At 38.0% G+C, this 16413-nt stretch overlaps 1 long non-coding RNA gene across 1 annotated transcript in view; it reads right to left on the reverse strand.

The window, feature by feature from the left end:
• LOC107617321 overlaps window positions 1762-16413 on the reverse strand; it is a 24521-nt gene continuing 9869 nt past the window's right edge. The window contains exons 2-3 of the long non-coding RNA XR_001614903.2: window positions 10600-10605; window positions 1762-1867 (exon numbers count right to left, since the gene is read on the reverse strand). This is a non-coding gene — a long non-coding RNA (uncharacterized LOC107617321). The remainder of the gene's footprint in view (window positions 1868-10599; window positions 10606-16413) is intronic.

Here is a 16413-nt window from a genome sequence, read left to right on the forward strand (position 1 = left end):
AACGTTTTGGGTGTCACAAGTAACAAACCCCTTAAAAATAATAATCTGTAACATGGAATAATTCATAAGCCAATTGGGCAACATCTGTAGATACGAATAAAAGCATTAAAGTGAAAGTAGCATAGAAACATGAATTAAAGTAAATATTAAACCTGGATCGAGAGTCACTCTTACAAACTAAGAGAAGTCCTAAATCATAATCCTAATCCTAATCCTAAGAGAGAGAGAGGAGAGAACCTCTCTCAAACTAAATCTAAATCATGGAAAGTGAAAATTGGCGAGCTCCCTTTGAATGGATGCATTCCCCCACTTTATAGCCTCAAGTCTGTGTGTTCTGCACCTGGATTTGGGCCAAAAGGGCTTCAGAAATTGCTGGGGGCGTATTCTGTAAATTCTGATACGTGGCCTCTGTCACGCGTCCGCGTGGGTCACGCGGTCGTGTCATCTGGAGCTTTTCCTTTCCACACGGTCGCGTCAGTCACGCGTCTGCGTCGTGGGTGTTCTACTCAAGGTGCGCGGTCGCGTCAATCATGCGGCCGCGTCGCTGCTTCTTTGCTTCTGGCACGCGATCGCGTCGTCCATGCGATCGCGTGGATAGCAGTTTCCTTAAATCTCCGTTTTGCCTTCTCCTTCCATTTTTGTATGTTTCCTTTTTTCATCCTTTAAGTCATTCAGCCTTAGAAAACCTGAAGCTACTCAACACACTAATCACGGCATCGAATGGAAATAAAGGTAATTAAAATAATTAATTTTTTTNNGTCTAACCAATCAACAATTATAGAACATAGTCATACCAAAACTCATGAGGTCTTTAATTAAGGTTGTAATGGGGTCAAGGCTAAGGGTAAGGATATATGTATAAGGCTAAGTGAGCTAATAAGTGAATCCTTAATTAGACTAAGGCCCAGTTTGGGTAAATAACTTAAATAAGTTCTTTTGGAAAAAGAGCTTAAAACATAAGGACTTTTATTAAAAGGAGCTTATAAATAAGTTATTTTGTGTTTGGTTTTTTAGTTATAAAAGTACTTATTTTAAAGTTGTAGCGTTTGGATAAATAACGCAAAAGATAATTTTTTTTTATAAAAGAGAATGAATATTAAAATAACCATAATAACAAATATTTTCCAATATTGAATGTTGATTTTACATAACCTAATCACTAATATTGTGTATGATATGGTAGGTGAAAATAAAAAATAAATATAAAATGTGTGTCAATGTATATTTTATTGCTGTTTTTTATTTTTTATTTTTACTCCTATTAGAACTCTCTTCTCCTTTATTGAGGTCAAGAACTTGTTATAATTAACTATGAAAATAATAATAAGCTATAAAATTACATATGAAAAAAATAAAATTAAAACTGAAATTTCATACCACACTTGAATACAAATTTAATAATAAAAAATAGTGACAAAATGATAAAAAAAAAATACTTAGAAGGAATATATGCAGTAAGTTGTTCAGATGTAATATTGTCTGAAAATGTGGTGGAGGATCAATACTTCCATCAGATGTTTCATTACGTAAAAATGGTGAAACTTGGAACATTGCGTGAGAATGATGGTGGAAGGCCTAGTGCTTCTAGCAGACCTTGTGTGAAAATAGTGATGAAGGGTCAGTATTTTTCATAGAGTCAAGAAGAAAAGTAGATTTTTTTTTGTTTTAAAATTAATTTTTTTTAAGTAAGTGGTAGAATGACTTCTCGAGAAGCAAGAAGTCATATATTTCTACTTCTTCAAAAAGCTGCAAATTAACTTTTCGGGAAGTTAAAAGCTTTTTTTAAAATAGTGCCAAACACATAGATGCTGACTTTTTATAATCCAAAAGTTAAAAAAAGTAGCTTCTGCTACTTCCCAAACGGGCTCTAAGATCTCACCTAACATACATACTTAGTAAAACAATGCTTCTTTACTTATTCTCCCTATTTTCTCGCTTTTGATGTCACATGCTCATGTTTCAATTCTTGTTTTTATCCTCATGTGCATTGCTTTTTATTTTGCATTGGGGAGTTCTTTTTGTATCCCCTTATTTACATGCTTGAAAACTAACTTTTTTTTTCTTTGAATACACATGGTAATTTTAATTAATTTGAATTTTCATGAGCCTGCTTCCCAAAATTTTGAGTTGCTTTATTCTTTTTAATTTTTCTACCTTTTGTCTTTATCAACTATGTTCCCAATAAGTTTCCTACATTTTACTCTATTTATAATTTTCTATCTTAAGCTAACCAAGGATTCACTTGGGATTTTCTTTTGTTTTTCTGCTTAAGGCTAGTAATTTGGCTAAAATAGAATAAGGGTTTTTTTTTTTTTTTAAAAAAAGCTCAAAGGGAGCTAACAAAGGTGATGTAAAATGTAGGCTAATTTGGGATAAGTGAGCTAAAATCAAATGATGGCCTCAATCATTATTTTGAGATGTACCTATATTCTATAATTAGACATATAGACTAAAACAAAGTAAAGAACACCAGAATAAGAAAGAAGGTTGGAACACACAGAAATAAAAATTATGGTTTGAATGTAACCATATAGTTAAGCTTAAAACTCACAGGCTATGTGTTCTCTAGCTGAAAAATCATTTATCCCTTATGTATGTCATGCAGGTTTAGTTAAAAATTCTCATTATTCTCTTAAAAAGTAATTTAGGGTAGCCTTTGAAGTTTTAATGTTTCTCCTTGATGAAATGTTGTCAGTTTAACTACATCATGTAATGCTATATATACAAGGTTTTATGGATCTAAATCTATTATGTTCAAGTTCCTAGCTTACTTTTTTTTATATTTGTCAATTTAAACTAAGCTATAACTAAGCTGTCTTATGTAAAAAGGGTAAACTATACTAAGGAATAGACGGTGCACGAGGCGATAAACCAGCTCAGAGGCGGGTGGAGGTGCAGTGGTGGCAGCAGGGGCAGCTGTGGATGAAGAGGGTCCAGCAGACGGAGGGCCTGTCTCATCAGTAGCAGTGACAGGTGGTGGTCTGTAGCCCAATGCAAGGAAGTTCCTGCTGTGAGGGATGATCTTCCTGCAGTCCGCTGCTGGTGGTCGCTCATCGGCATCCTCCCAAGGCACATCAGCCTGACGGCCTAGCCGTGTAACCAGATAAGGAAAGGGGAGGGTGCCTCGGACGTGGACCCTGGCCATATAATGCCGGATAAAACGAGGCAAGTACAGGTACTTACCCTCCAGCACACACCAGAGGAGGGTGATCATGGCAGCCGGGATCTCAGTCTCATGAGTACTCGGCATCACATAGTTGCTCAAGATCTGATGCCATAGCCGAGCCTCATCATTCAAGTACACTCTCTTGATCCCTCTAGGCATAGTGGTGTCCTGACCCATCTCCCAAGGAACAGCAGGGTCGAGAGCTATCCGTGCCTTCACAGTATCCCAATCAAACCGCATCTGGCCCATGTCCTCCTCAGCCTGTGCATAACCATCTGGCTTATCGGACTTGGCTGGGAGCTGGAGAACGGTCTCTATGGCCTCCTCAGTGACCAGAATTTGCTTTCCCCTCAGGTTCACTGCATCTAGGGTAGTAAGGTAGTAGTTGCAATAGAATTCCCGTACCCAAGATGCATTGACCGCTGTCAGTGGTCTCTTCAGAAAGAACCAGCCCCTTTGCTTGATTTGCTCAGTGGTGTATTGCTGGAGGGCTTCTGGAATCTTCAAGGTACGTTCCAGGTATAGATTTTTGGAGTTTGCAAAAGTCGGGTACTTCACCTCACAGTACCGGTTTGCAAATTTTATAGGATCAGTCAAAGGGAGCAGCTGGTCAGATCAAGAGGGTTAGTATGGTAAAAAGAAATTAGTAAATTAAAATTAGTGAGTTAGGAAAGTAAGTGGCATAGAAAAAATTCTATATAACAAGGATTCACAGGTAAGAATAGAAGTACTCATAATCGAATAAAGAAAACAGGGTGATGCTGATTCGAATAGAAATAAAGAAATAAAAAATTAGAATCAGTGAATCACAAATGCAGGTTATGAACCAGGAAATCAAAGAGGATAAGAAAGTGGCCCTAGCATTCATGAAATGGTTTGGGGGAAGCAGAGTAAAACAGAGTTGCCAAACCAAAACAAGAATGAAAACAATTTTCAAAAATTTTGGGCAGCATTCCGGCTAAAATTGGATTGTCCCGGAAAATAAACAGCAATCATATCAGTTCATATGAATTAAAAGAAATCAAGCTGCATGTACAGAGATATAAAATAAACATAAAAACTCAATGTACACAGCCCGCCTCCGTTTTGATTTGTAAGTTTCCATTCGGGCGGGTTAAAAAGTAGAATCTCACCGTGGTGACCAAACGTTCTCCGTGATCCATGCAATTGAGCATGATACCAATCCGTGTACTTCGAGGTGAAGCGTGGAATCTTATTGAACCTGGTGCACCAGTTCTGAGTACGAGCCAATTCCCTCTTACTCTTAAAGCCGCAGAGAGCTCTAAGTTGGCCATCTGTTTCAAGCAAACCATATTCAAGTGAATAAGTAAAATTATAAGTTAAGGATTGTACCTACTTGAAGCTTGTATTAGGTGGTAATGGCCTTGGGATAGGTGTTTTTGGTGGTTCTACAAGTTCCGTTTCCTTGTGCTCTTTTGTGAATTCTTCCACTTCCTTACAAAGATCTTCAATTGTATCTGTATCCTGGTCAAAGTCTTCTATGTCTTCCTCATCACTCGAGTCATAGATTGGAGGTTGAGAGAAATCTACCTCCGCATCATCTTCATATTCACTTGGAGAAAATTCTTCGATCTCAGAGAATTCACTTGCGGACGCAAGTTCATCACTATGGGAACTAGACTTGCGACTATCATCATCAAGGAAATTTGCTTCTTGGATTATTCCGTCCGATTCTTCGAAAACGACTTGGCTTGGAGATTGTACAGTATCCTCCTTAGCATCAACTGTAGCATCTTGGACGGAGTTTTCCTCAATTCTGGATTCCCAAGGAAGTTCAGCATCTCCTAGATCTTCAACCAACTCTTCTTCTTGAACAATGACAGCTTCTTCCACTTGTTCTAGTACGAATTCATTCTATGTCTTGTCCACTGGAGTCTCTAGTATTTCTTTCATGCTACGCTCTTCATCGGGCTGTCCACATGGAGCTGTGGTTGATCCTTGTATATTTGAGCGCCTAGTGGCCCATTGAATTAGTGCTTGCTCCAGTTGTTGAATGGTTGTTTGAAATTTAATTACTGTTTCTTTTAGACGATCATCTGCTTCACGGTTTGCTGGACTTGGACATGATACAAAGGAAAGTGGTGATGATTGAGAACGATTGGATTGGTATTGGGGTAAGGAAGGATCATATGATGGCGAATGGTGAAGAGAAGCTTGTGAGTGTGGTGGTTCGAGGTTATGTTGAAAAGATAGTTCATATGCACGGGGTGGGGCTTGTTGGTAGTTACAAGGTTGTCCACCATGTCTTTCAGCTGGGTATGCACGGTAGAATGGTCTTTGTCCAGGATATCTCGGAGGGTATTGCTACCAAAAGGGTAGAATGGTCTTTGTCCAGGATATCTCGGAGGGTGTTGCTGCCAAAAGGGTTGATTAGATCCTCTTGGTTCCATCCATCCTTGATTGGTCTGACCTTGATGCACATTTCTGCTGTAACTTCTATTTCCTTTAACAATATTAGAACCAAACTCAAAGCGAGAGGGGTGAGAGTTCATAGTAGCAAATAAGGATAAAAAGGAAAAACAAAAATAAATAAACAAGCAAAAGAAAAATATTTACAATAACCAATAATAAGGCATACGTTAGCAGTTCCCCGGCAACGGCGCCATTTTGACGATCGTGATTTCTGCCAGTAAAGAATGTCATAAAAATAGTCGCGTTGTAGATATAGTCTCTAAACCGACAAAGATCCCTTTCGTACAAACGTTTTGGGTGTCACAAGTAACAAACCCCTTAAAAATTGTTAACCGAGTATTCAAACCTCTGGTCGTCTTCTCAAGGAACTGCGAGGAAGTATGTTCTTATTATTGGTTATAAAGGTTGTAATCGGGGTTTAGAAGGTGAGAAGCAAGTAATTTAAATGACGAGTGAATTAAATGGCAATTAAAAATAAATAATAACTGTAAAACAACTTGTGGCAAGATAAGGGAAATTAGAAGTCCAACTTAGTTATCCCTCTCAACAATAATGAAAGTTGTATCTTAATTCCACTTAGTTAACCTATGAAACAAAGGTAAGTCAATGGACTAATTAGTTTGACCTTCGAATCCTATTTATTTCCTAGGAAAAAGTTGGGATTATTGAAGTTCAGATGAATTAACAAGATAACGATTATCAATTATGCTGAGTTCGATAATGTTGAGTCACCAATTTCTTAACCAAGACCAAAAGGGGAAAAAGTAAATTGTTGAAATAATAAAAGTGTCCTTAGATGGGAAGCAATGGCAACTTAAATCAAAGAGAACAATCATAAACTGAAAAATACCTTAAATATCATTAATTCAAATAGAAATCTATAACATGGAATAATTCATAATTTAAATTATAATAATCAATTCAAATATTGGAATCAAATAAATAAAAGTAAAATTAAAATAAAAGAACATTAAAACCTGGATCCAGAGTTACTCCCAAAACAAGAAGAAGTCCTAAATCCTAAGAGAGAGAGAGAATCTCTCTCTAAACTAAATCTAAATCATGAAAACTAGAAATTGGCGAGCTCTCTTTTGAATGGATGCATTCCTCCACTTTATAACCTCTAATCTATGCTTTCTGTACTTGGATCTGGGCCAAAAAGGGCTTCAGAAATTGCTGGGGGCGTATTCTGTAAATTCTGATACGTGGCCTCTGTCACGCGTTCGCGTGGGTCACGCGGTCGCGTTATCTAGAGCTTTTCCTTTCCACGCGGTCGCGTCAGTCACGCGTCTGCGTCGTGGGTGTTCTACTCAAGGTGCGCGGTCGCGTCAGTCATGTGGCCGCGTCGCTGCTTCTTTGCTTCTGGCACACGATCGCGTCATCCATGCGATCGCGTGGATACCAGTTTCCTTAAAGCTCCGTTTTGCCTTCTCCTTCCATTTTTGTATGTTTTCTTTTTTCATCCTTTAAGTCATTCAGCCTTAGGAAACCTGAAGCTACTCAACACACTAATCACGGCATCGAATGGAAATAAAGGTAATTAAAATAATTAATTTTTTTTAAAGCTTAGGAAACATGTTTTTCACAATATGACATAATAAGGAAGGGAAAGTAAAACCATGCAATTAATGTGAATAAGTAGGTGAAGAGTTGAATAAATCACTCTAATTAAGCACAAAAGAACTCATGAAATATGGGTTTATCATTTCTCCATGAAGGATTATAGGTGTTTCCATAGGGTTCTCCCATGTAATTCACCTCTTCCATTGCTGGGTTCTCAGGGTCATATGCTTCTTCTTCAGAAGATGCTTCTTTGGTACTACCTATTGCTGCTTGCATTTCAGACAGACTCTGAGAGATCATATTGACTTGTTGAGTCAATATTTTATTCTGAGCCAATATGGCATTTAGAGTATCAATCTTAAGAACTCCCTTCTTCTGAGTTGTCCCATTATTCACAGGATTTCTTTCAGAAGTGTACATGAATTGGTTATTTGCAACCATTTCAATGAGTTCCTGAGCTTCTGCAGGCGTCTTCTTCAGATGAAGAGATCCTCCAGCAGAGCTATCCAATGACATCTTGGATAGTTTAGACAGACCATCATAGAATATACCTATGATGCTCCATTCTGAAAGCATGTCAGAAGGACACCTTCTGATCAATTGCTTGTATCTTTTCCAAGCTTCATAGAGGGATTCACCTTCCTTCTTTCTGAAGGTTTGGACTTCCACTCTAAGTTTACTCAGTTTTTGAGGTGGAAAGAACTTTGCCAAGAAGGCATTGACTAGCTTTTCCCAAGAGTTCAGGCTTTCCTTAGGTTGTGAATCCAACCATGTTCTAGCTCTGTCTCTTACAGCAAAAGGAAAAAGCATAAGTCTGTAGACCTCAGGAACAACCCCATTGTGCTTAACAGTGTCACAGATTTGCAAGAATTCAACTAAGAACTGATGAGGATCTTCCAATGGAAGTCCATGAAACTTGTAATTCTGTTGCATTAGAGAAACTAATTGAGGCTTAAGCTCAAAGTTGTTTGCTCCAATGGCAGGGATTGAGATGCTTCTCCCATAGAAGTCGGGAGTAGGTGGAGTAAAGTCACCAAGCACCTTCCTTGCATTGTTGGCATTGTTGTTTTCGGCTGCCATGGCTTCTTCTTCCTTGAAAAGCTCTCTTAGGCCCTCTAGAGAGAATTGTGCTTTAGCTTCTCTTAGCTTTCTCTTCAAGGTCCTTTCAGGTTCAGGATCAGCTTGAACAAGTATGCCTTTATCTTTGTTCCTACTCATATGAAAGAGAAGAGAACAAGAAAGTATGGAATCCTCTATGTCACAGTATAGAGATTCCTTGAGGTGTCAGAGGAAAAGAAGAATAGAAGGAGGAGGTAGATATAAGAGAATTCAAACTTATCAAGAGGGATAGAGTTCGAATTGCACCTTGAGGAGGAGTGTTAGTCCCTTAAATAGAAGGTTGTGAAAAGAGGGGAAGAATTTTCGAAAATAAATTAAAAGGATTTTGAAATAATAAAAAGAAATTTGAAAATTTGATTGAGATTTTCGAAAATTAAGATTAGGAAAGAAATTAAGTGATTTTTGAAAAAGATTTTGAAATTAGAAATCAAAATGATATGATTGAGAGTTAATTTTGAAAAAGATATGATTGAAAAGATATGATTGAGAAGATATGATTGAAAATCAAATTAAAAAAAGAAAGTTTTAGAATTAAAGTTGATTACTTGACTAACAAGAAATTAAAATATATGATTCTTGAAATTTAAAATTTGATCCTTTCTTAATAGGCAAGTAACAACTTGAAAATTTTGAAGTAAATCATTAATAGTAGCAAGGATTTTCGAAAATAATAAAAAATGGAAAGAAATTGATTTTGAAGAGATATGATTGAAAATATATGATTTGAAAAAGATTTGATTTTGAAAAATTATGAAAATTTGAAAAAGATTTGAATTAAAAACAAAATCTTCTCTCTAGTGTCATCCTGGCGTTAAACGCCCAGAATGGCATCCATTCTGGCGTTTAACACCCAAAATCCTACCTTTTTGGGCGTTAAACGCCCAGCCAAGTGCCCTGGCTGGCGTTTAAACGCCAGTTTTCCTTCTTCACTGGGCGTTTTGAATGTCCAGCTTTTTCTATTTGATTCCTCTGCTGAATGTTCTGAATCTTCCATTCTCTGTATTATTGACTTGAAAAGACATAGTTTTGAAAATTTTTTTTTGAATTTTTCAATGATGAGAAACAATCAAAATACAACTAATCTTAGGAAACTCAAATCAAACAAACAACGCATGCAGGACACCAAACTTAAGAATTTTCATATAAGAGACACTAACAAATTGAGAATGCATATGAGAAACAATAAAACACACAAAACAAGAGAATTTAAAGATCAGAGCAATGAAATCATCAAGAACAACTTGAAGATTCATGAAGAACATAATGCATGTAATTTTCGAAAATTAGAGGCATGCAATTGACACCAAACTTAAAAATTGACTCTAGACTCAAACAAGAAACATAAAATATTTTTGATTTTTATGATTTTATAAATTTTTTTGTGGTTTTCCGAAAATTGAGTGGAAAAGAAAATAAAGGGATTCAAAATTTTTTAATAAGAATTCCAGGAATCATGCAATGTTAGTCTAAAGCTTCAGTCTAAAAAGATTAGACATCGCTAGCCAAGCTTCACCAGGACATTACATTAAACAGCTAAATTGATGAGAATCAATCAGCTTTTGTGATGATAAAAACATCACCTGAAACCCTAGAATTCATTCTTAAAAATAAAATATTCCTAATCTAAGCAACAAGATGAACCGTCAGTTGTCCAAACTCGAATAATCCCCGGCAACGGCGCCAAAAACTTGGTGCATGAAATTGTGATCATCAACAATGGCGCCAAAGGACTTGGAGCTCTCAAACGTGAATCACACTTTGTCACAATTCCGCACAACTAATCAGCAAGTGCACTGGATCGTCCAAGTAATACCTTACGTGAGTAAGGGTCGATCCCACAGAGACTGTCGGCTTGAAGCAAGCTATGGTCACCTTGTAAATCTCAGTCAGGCGAATTCAGATGGTGATGGAGAATTGATAATTAAAAGATAAATAAAACATAAAATAAAGATAGAGATACTTATGTAATTCTTTGGTTGGAATTTCAGATAAGCGTATGAAGATGTTTTGTTCCTCCTGAACCTCTGCTTTCCTATTGCCTTCTTCCAATCGTTCATACTCCTTTCCATGGCAAGCTTTATGTTGGGCATCACCGTTGTCAATGGCTACTTCCCGTCCTCTCAGTGAAAATGTTCTATGAACGGAAGTGGTTGTCAGTCACGTGTTCATAGGTGAGAATGGTGATGAATGTCACATAATCATCACATTCATCATGTTCTTGGGTGCGAATGAATATCTTGGAGAAGAAATAGACTTGAGTTGAATAGAAAAATAATAGTACTTTGTATTAATTCATGAAGAACAGCAGAGCTCCACACCTTAATCTATGGTGTGTAGAAACTCCACCGTTGAAAATACAAAAGTGATAATGGTGTAAGCATGGCCGAATGGCCAGCCTCCAAGGTCTAGGGACTAAACGTCCAAAGATATTAAAATACAATATCAAAAGGTCCTATTTATAGAGAACTAGTAGCCTAGGGTTACAGAAATGAGTAATTAATGCATAAATCTTCTTCCGGACCCACTTGGTGTGTGCTTGGGCTGAGCATTGAAGCTTTCATGTATAGAGACTTTTCTTGGAGTTAAACGCCAGCTTTTGTGCCAGTTTGGGCGTTTAACTCCAGCTTTTGTGCCAGTTTTGGAGTTAAACGCCAGAATTCTTGAGCTGACTTGGAACACCTGTTTGGGCCATCGAATCTCAGGCAAAGTATATACTATTATATATTGCTGGAAAGCCCAGGATGTCTACTTTCCAAAGCAATTAAAAGCACGCCAATTAGGCTTCTGTAGCTCCAGATAATTCACTTTGAGTGCAGGGAGGTCAGAATCCAATAGCATCTGCAGTCCTTTTTCAGCCTCTAAATCAGATTTTTGCTCAGGTCCCTCAATTTCAGCCAGAAAATACCTGAAATAATAGAAAAATACACAAACTCATAGTAAAGTCCAGAAGAGTAATTTTTATTTAAAAACTAATAAAAATATAATAAAAACTAATTAAAATATACTAAAAACATACTAAAAACAATGCCAAAAAGCGTATAAATTATCCGTTCATCACAACACTAAACTTAAATTGTTGCTTGTCCCCAAGCAACCGAAAATCGTATAGGATAAAAAAGAATAGAATGTACAATGAATTCCAAAAATATCTATGAAGATCAGTATTAATTAGATGAGCGGGCCTATTAGCTTTTTGCTTCTGAACAGTTTTGGCATCTCACTTTATCCTTTGAAGTTCAGAATGATTGGCTTCTATATGAACTCATAATCCAAATAGTGTTATTGATTCTCCTAGTTAAGTATGTTGATTCTTGAACACAGCTACTTTATGAGTCTTGGCCGTGACCCAAAGTATTTTGTTTTCCAGTATTACCACCGGATACATAAATGTCACAGACACATAACTAGGTGAACCTTTTCAGATTGTGACTCAGCTTTGCTAGAGTCCCCAATTAGAGGTGTCCAGAGCTCTTAAGCACACTCTTTTTGCTTTTGGACCATGAATTTAACCGCTCAGTCTCAAGTTTTTACTTGACACCTTCACGCCACAAGCACATGGTTAGGGACAGCTTGGTCTAGCCGCTTAGGCCAGGATTTTATTCCTGTGGGCCCTCCTATCCACTGATGCTCAAAGCCTTGGATCCTTTTTATCACCCTTGCCTTTTGGTTTAAAGGGGTATTGGCTTTTTCTGCTTGCTTTTCTTTTTTCTTTCTTTTTTCTTTTCTCTTTTTTTTTTCTGCAAGCTTTTCACTGCTTTTTCTTGCTTCAAGAATCAATTTTATGATTTTTCAGATAATCAGATAACATCTCTCCTTTTCCTATCATTCTTTCAAGAGCCAATAATTTTAACATTCATAAACAATCAAATTCAAAAATATGCACTGTTCAAGCATTCATTCAGAAAAACAATATTATTGCCACCACATCAAAATAATTAAACTGTTTTAAAATTTGAAATTCATGCACTTCTTTTTCTTTTTCAATTAAAAATATTTTTTTATTTAAGAAAGGTGATGGATTCATTTTTATAGCTTTAAGGCATAGACACTTAGACACTAATGATCATGTAATAAAGACACAAATATAAATAAACATAAGGCATAATTTTCGAAAAACAGAAAATAAAGAACAAGAAAATTAAAGAACGGGTCCACCTTAGTGATGACGACTTGTTCTTCCTCTTGAAGATCTTATGGAGTGCTTGAGCTCCTCAATGTCTCTTCCTTGCCTTTGTTGTTTTTGTGCCAGTTTGGGTGTTTAACTCCAGCTTTTGTGCCAGTTTTGGAGTTAAACGCCAGAATTCTTGAGCTGACTTAGAACGCCTGTTTGGGCTATCAAATCTCAGGCAAAGTATGGACTATTATATATTGCTGGAAAGCCCAGGATGTCTACTTTCCAAAGCAATGGAAAGCGCGCCAATGGGGCTTCTGTAGCTCTAGAAATTCTACTTTGAGTGCAGGGAAGTCAGAATCCAACAGCATCTGCACTCCTTTTTCAGCCTCTAAATCAGATTTTTGCTCAGGTCCCTCAATTTCAGCCAGAAAATACCTGAAATCACAGAAAAACACACAAACTCATAGTAAAGTCCAGAAGAGTGATTTTTATTTAAAAACTAATAAAAATATAATAAAAACTAATTAAAATATACTAAAAACATACTAAAAACAATGCCAAAAAGCGCATAAATTATCAGCTCATCAGTTGCAAATAACCAATTCATGTACACTTCTGAAAGGAATCCTGTGAATAATGGGACAACTCAGTAGAAGGGAGTTCTTGAGATAGATACTCTGAATGCCATATTGGCTCAGAACAAAATATTGACTCAGCAAGTCAATATGATTTCTTAGAGTCTGAATGGATTGCAAGCTGCATCCAACAGTACTAAAGAAGCATCTTCTGAAGAAGAAGCTTATGATCCTGAGAACCCTGCAATAGCAGAGGTGAATTACATGGGAGAACCTTATGGAAACACCTATAATCCTTCATGGAGGAATCATCCTAATCTCTCATGGAAGGATCAACAGAAGCCTAATTAAGGCTTCAATAATAACAATGGTTGAAGAAATAGGTTTGGCAATAGCAAACCTTTTCCATCATCTTCTCAGCAACAGACAGAGAATTCTGTACAGAGCCATTATGGCCTGGCAACCATAGTCTCTGATCTATCCAAGACCACACTAAGTTTCATGAATGAAACCAGGTCCTCCATTAGAAATTTGGAGGCACAGGTGGGTCAGCTGAGTAAGAAGATTACTGAAACTCCTCCCATTATTCTCCCAAGCAATACAGAAGAAAATCCGAAGAGAGAGTGCAAGGCCATAACCATGACCAACATGGCCGAACCTGGAGAGAGTGAGGAGGACATGAGTCCCAGTGAGAAAAGCCTCATGGGACGTCCACTAGACAGAAAGGAGTTTCCCTTTGAGGAACCAAAGGAATCTGAGGCTCATACAGAGACCATAGAGATTCCATTAAACTTCCTGCTGCCATTCATGAGCTCTGATGAATATTCTTCCTTTGAAGAGGATGAAGACATCACTGAAGAGCAACTTGCTAATTATCTAGGAGCAATCATGAAGCTGAATGGCAAGTTATTTGGTACTGAGACTTGGGAGGATGAATCCCCCTTGTTCACCAATGAACTGAATGCATTAATGAGGCAGACATTATCTCAGAAGAAATCGGATCCCGAATAATTCTTCATACCTTGTACCGTAGGCACCATGACCTTTGAGAAGGCTCTGTGTGATCTGGGGTCAGGGATAAACCTCATGCCACTCTCTGTAATGGAGAAACTGGGAATCTTTGAGGTGCAAGCTACAAGAATCTCACTAGAGATGGCAGACAAATCAATGAAATAGGCTTATGGACTAGTAGAGGACGTGATAGTGAAGGTTGAAGGCCTTTGCATCCCTGCTGATTTCATAATCCTAGACACTGGGAAGGATGAGGATGAATCCATCATCCTTGGCAGACCCTTCCTAGCCACAGCAAAAGCTGTGATTGATATTGACAGAAGAGAGTTGGTCCTTAAGTTGAATAAGGACTACCTTGTATTCAACACTCAAGGTTCTCCTTCTGTAACCATGGAGAGGAAGCATGAAAAGCTTCTCTCAATACAGAGTCAAACTAAACCCCCACATTCAAACTCTAAGTTTGGTGTTGGGAGGCCATAACCAAACTCTAAGTTTGGTGTTGGGAAGCCACAACCAAACTCTAAGTTTGGTGTTGAGAGGCCCCAACCCTACTCTGATTATCTGTGAGGCTCCATGAGAGCTCACTGTCAAGCTATTGACATTAAAGAAGCACTTATTGGGAGGCAACCCAATGTTATTTAATTATATCTATTTATTTTCCATTGTTATTTTATATTTTCTGTAGGTTGATGATCATGTGAAGCCACAAAAATAACTGAAAAATCAAAAATAGAATGAAAAACAGCATTAAAAACAGCACACCCTGGAGGATAAGCTTACTGGCGTTTAAACGCCAGTAAGAAGCATCAGACTGGTGTTTAACGCCAGAAAGAAGCATCAAACTGGTGTTTAACGCCAGGAACAGGCACCAAGTTGGCGTTAAATGGCAAGAAAGGGAGAAAAATTGGCGTTTAACGCCAGAAACAAGTAGCAGTCTGGCGTTAAACGCCAGGATTGCACTCTAAGGGCGTTTACATGTCTAAATGGAGCAGAGATGATAAGCCCTTGACCCCTCAGGATCTGTGGACTCCACAGGATCCCCACCTACCCCACCTCTCTCTCTTTCTCTCTCTCCCACCTTTTCATAACACTCTTCCCCAAATACCCTTCACCAATCACCTCATTCACTTTTCCCCAAAACACCACCTACCTCCAAATTCAAAATCCTTTCCCTCCCAAACCCAACCCTAATACACGAAACCTAACCCTCCCCCCACCCCTATATAAACCCTTCACCACTCCTTCATTTTCACACATTACAACCACTACTTCTACCCCTTGGCCGAACCACATATCTCCCTCAATCTCCTCCATTTTCTTCTTCTTCTATTACTTTCTTTCTTCTTTGCTCGAGGACGAGAAAACCTTTTAAGTTTGGTGTGGTAAAAGCATTGCTTTTTGTTTTTCCATAACCATTTATGGCACCTAAGGCCAGAGAAACCTCAAGAAAGATGAAAGGGTGATGCACGGAAAACTTGTCTCTCAACAAATCTCCCTTCGGCAAGTGTACCGAATTGTTGTCAAGTAAAACCCACTGGCCGAACCACATATCTCCCTCAATCTCCTCCATTTTCTTCTTCTTCTATTACTTTCTTTCTTCTTTGCTCGAGGACGAGAAAACCTTTTAAGTTTGGTGTGGTAAAAGCATTGCTTTTTGTTTTTCCATAACCATTTATGGCACCTAAGGCCAGAGAAACCTCAAGAAAAAGGAAAGGAAGGCAATTGCTTCTACCTCTGAGTCATGGGAGATGGAGAGATTCATCTTAAAGGTCCATCAAGACCACTTCTATGAAGTTGTGGCCAAGAAGAAGGTGATCCCTGAGGTCCCTTTCAAGCTCAAAAGGAGTGAATATCTGGAGATCCAACATGAGATTAGAAGAAGAGGATGGGAAGTTCTCTCTAATCCTATTCAACAAGTTAGGATCTTAATGGTTCAAGAGTTCTATGCAAACGCATGGATCACTAGGAACCATGATCAAAGTATGAACCCGAATCCAAAGAATTGGCTTACAATGGTTCGGAAGAAATACTTAGATTTCAGTCTGGAAAATGTAAGGGTTGCATTCAACTTGCCAATGATGCAAGAAAATGTACGCCCCTACACTAGAAGGGTCAATTTTGACCAAAGGTTGGACCAAGTCCTCATGGACATATGTGTGGAAGGAGCTCAATGGAAAGTTGACTCAAGAGGCAAGCCGGTTCAATTGAGAAGACCGGACCTTATGCCTGTAGCTAGAGGATGATTGGAGTTCATCCAACGCTCTATCATTCCTACTAGCAACCGATCCAAAGTAACTGTGGATCGGGCCATCATGATCCATAGTATCATGATTGGGGAGGAAGTGGAAGTTCATGAGATTATACCTCAAGAACTCTACAAGGTGGCTGACAAGCCCTCCACTTTGGTAAGGTTAGCCTTTCCTCACCTCATT

The sequence above is a fragment of the Arachis ipaensis genome, chromosome B09 (genome assembly GCF_000816755.2).
Source record: "Arachis ipaensis cultivar K30076 chromosome B09, Araip1.1, whole genome shotgun sequence".
Lineage (NCBI taxonomy): Eukaryota > Viridiplantae > Streptophyta > Magnoliopsida > Fabales > Fabaceae > Arachis > Arachis ipaensis.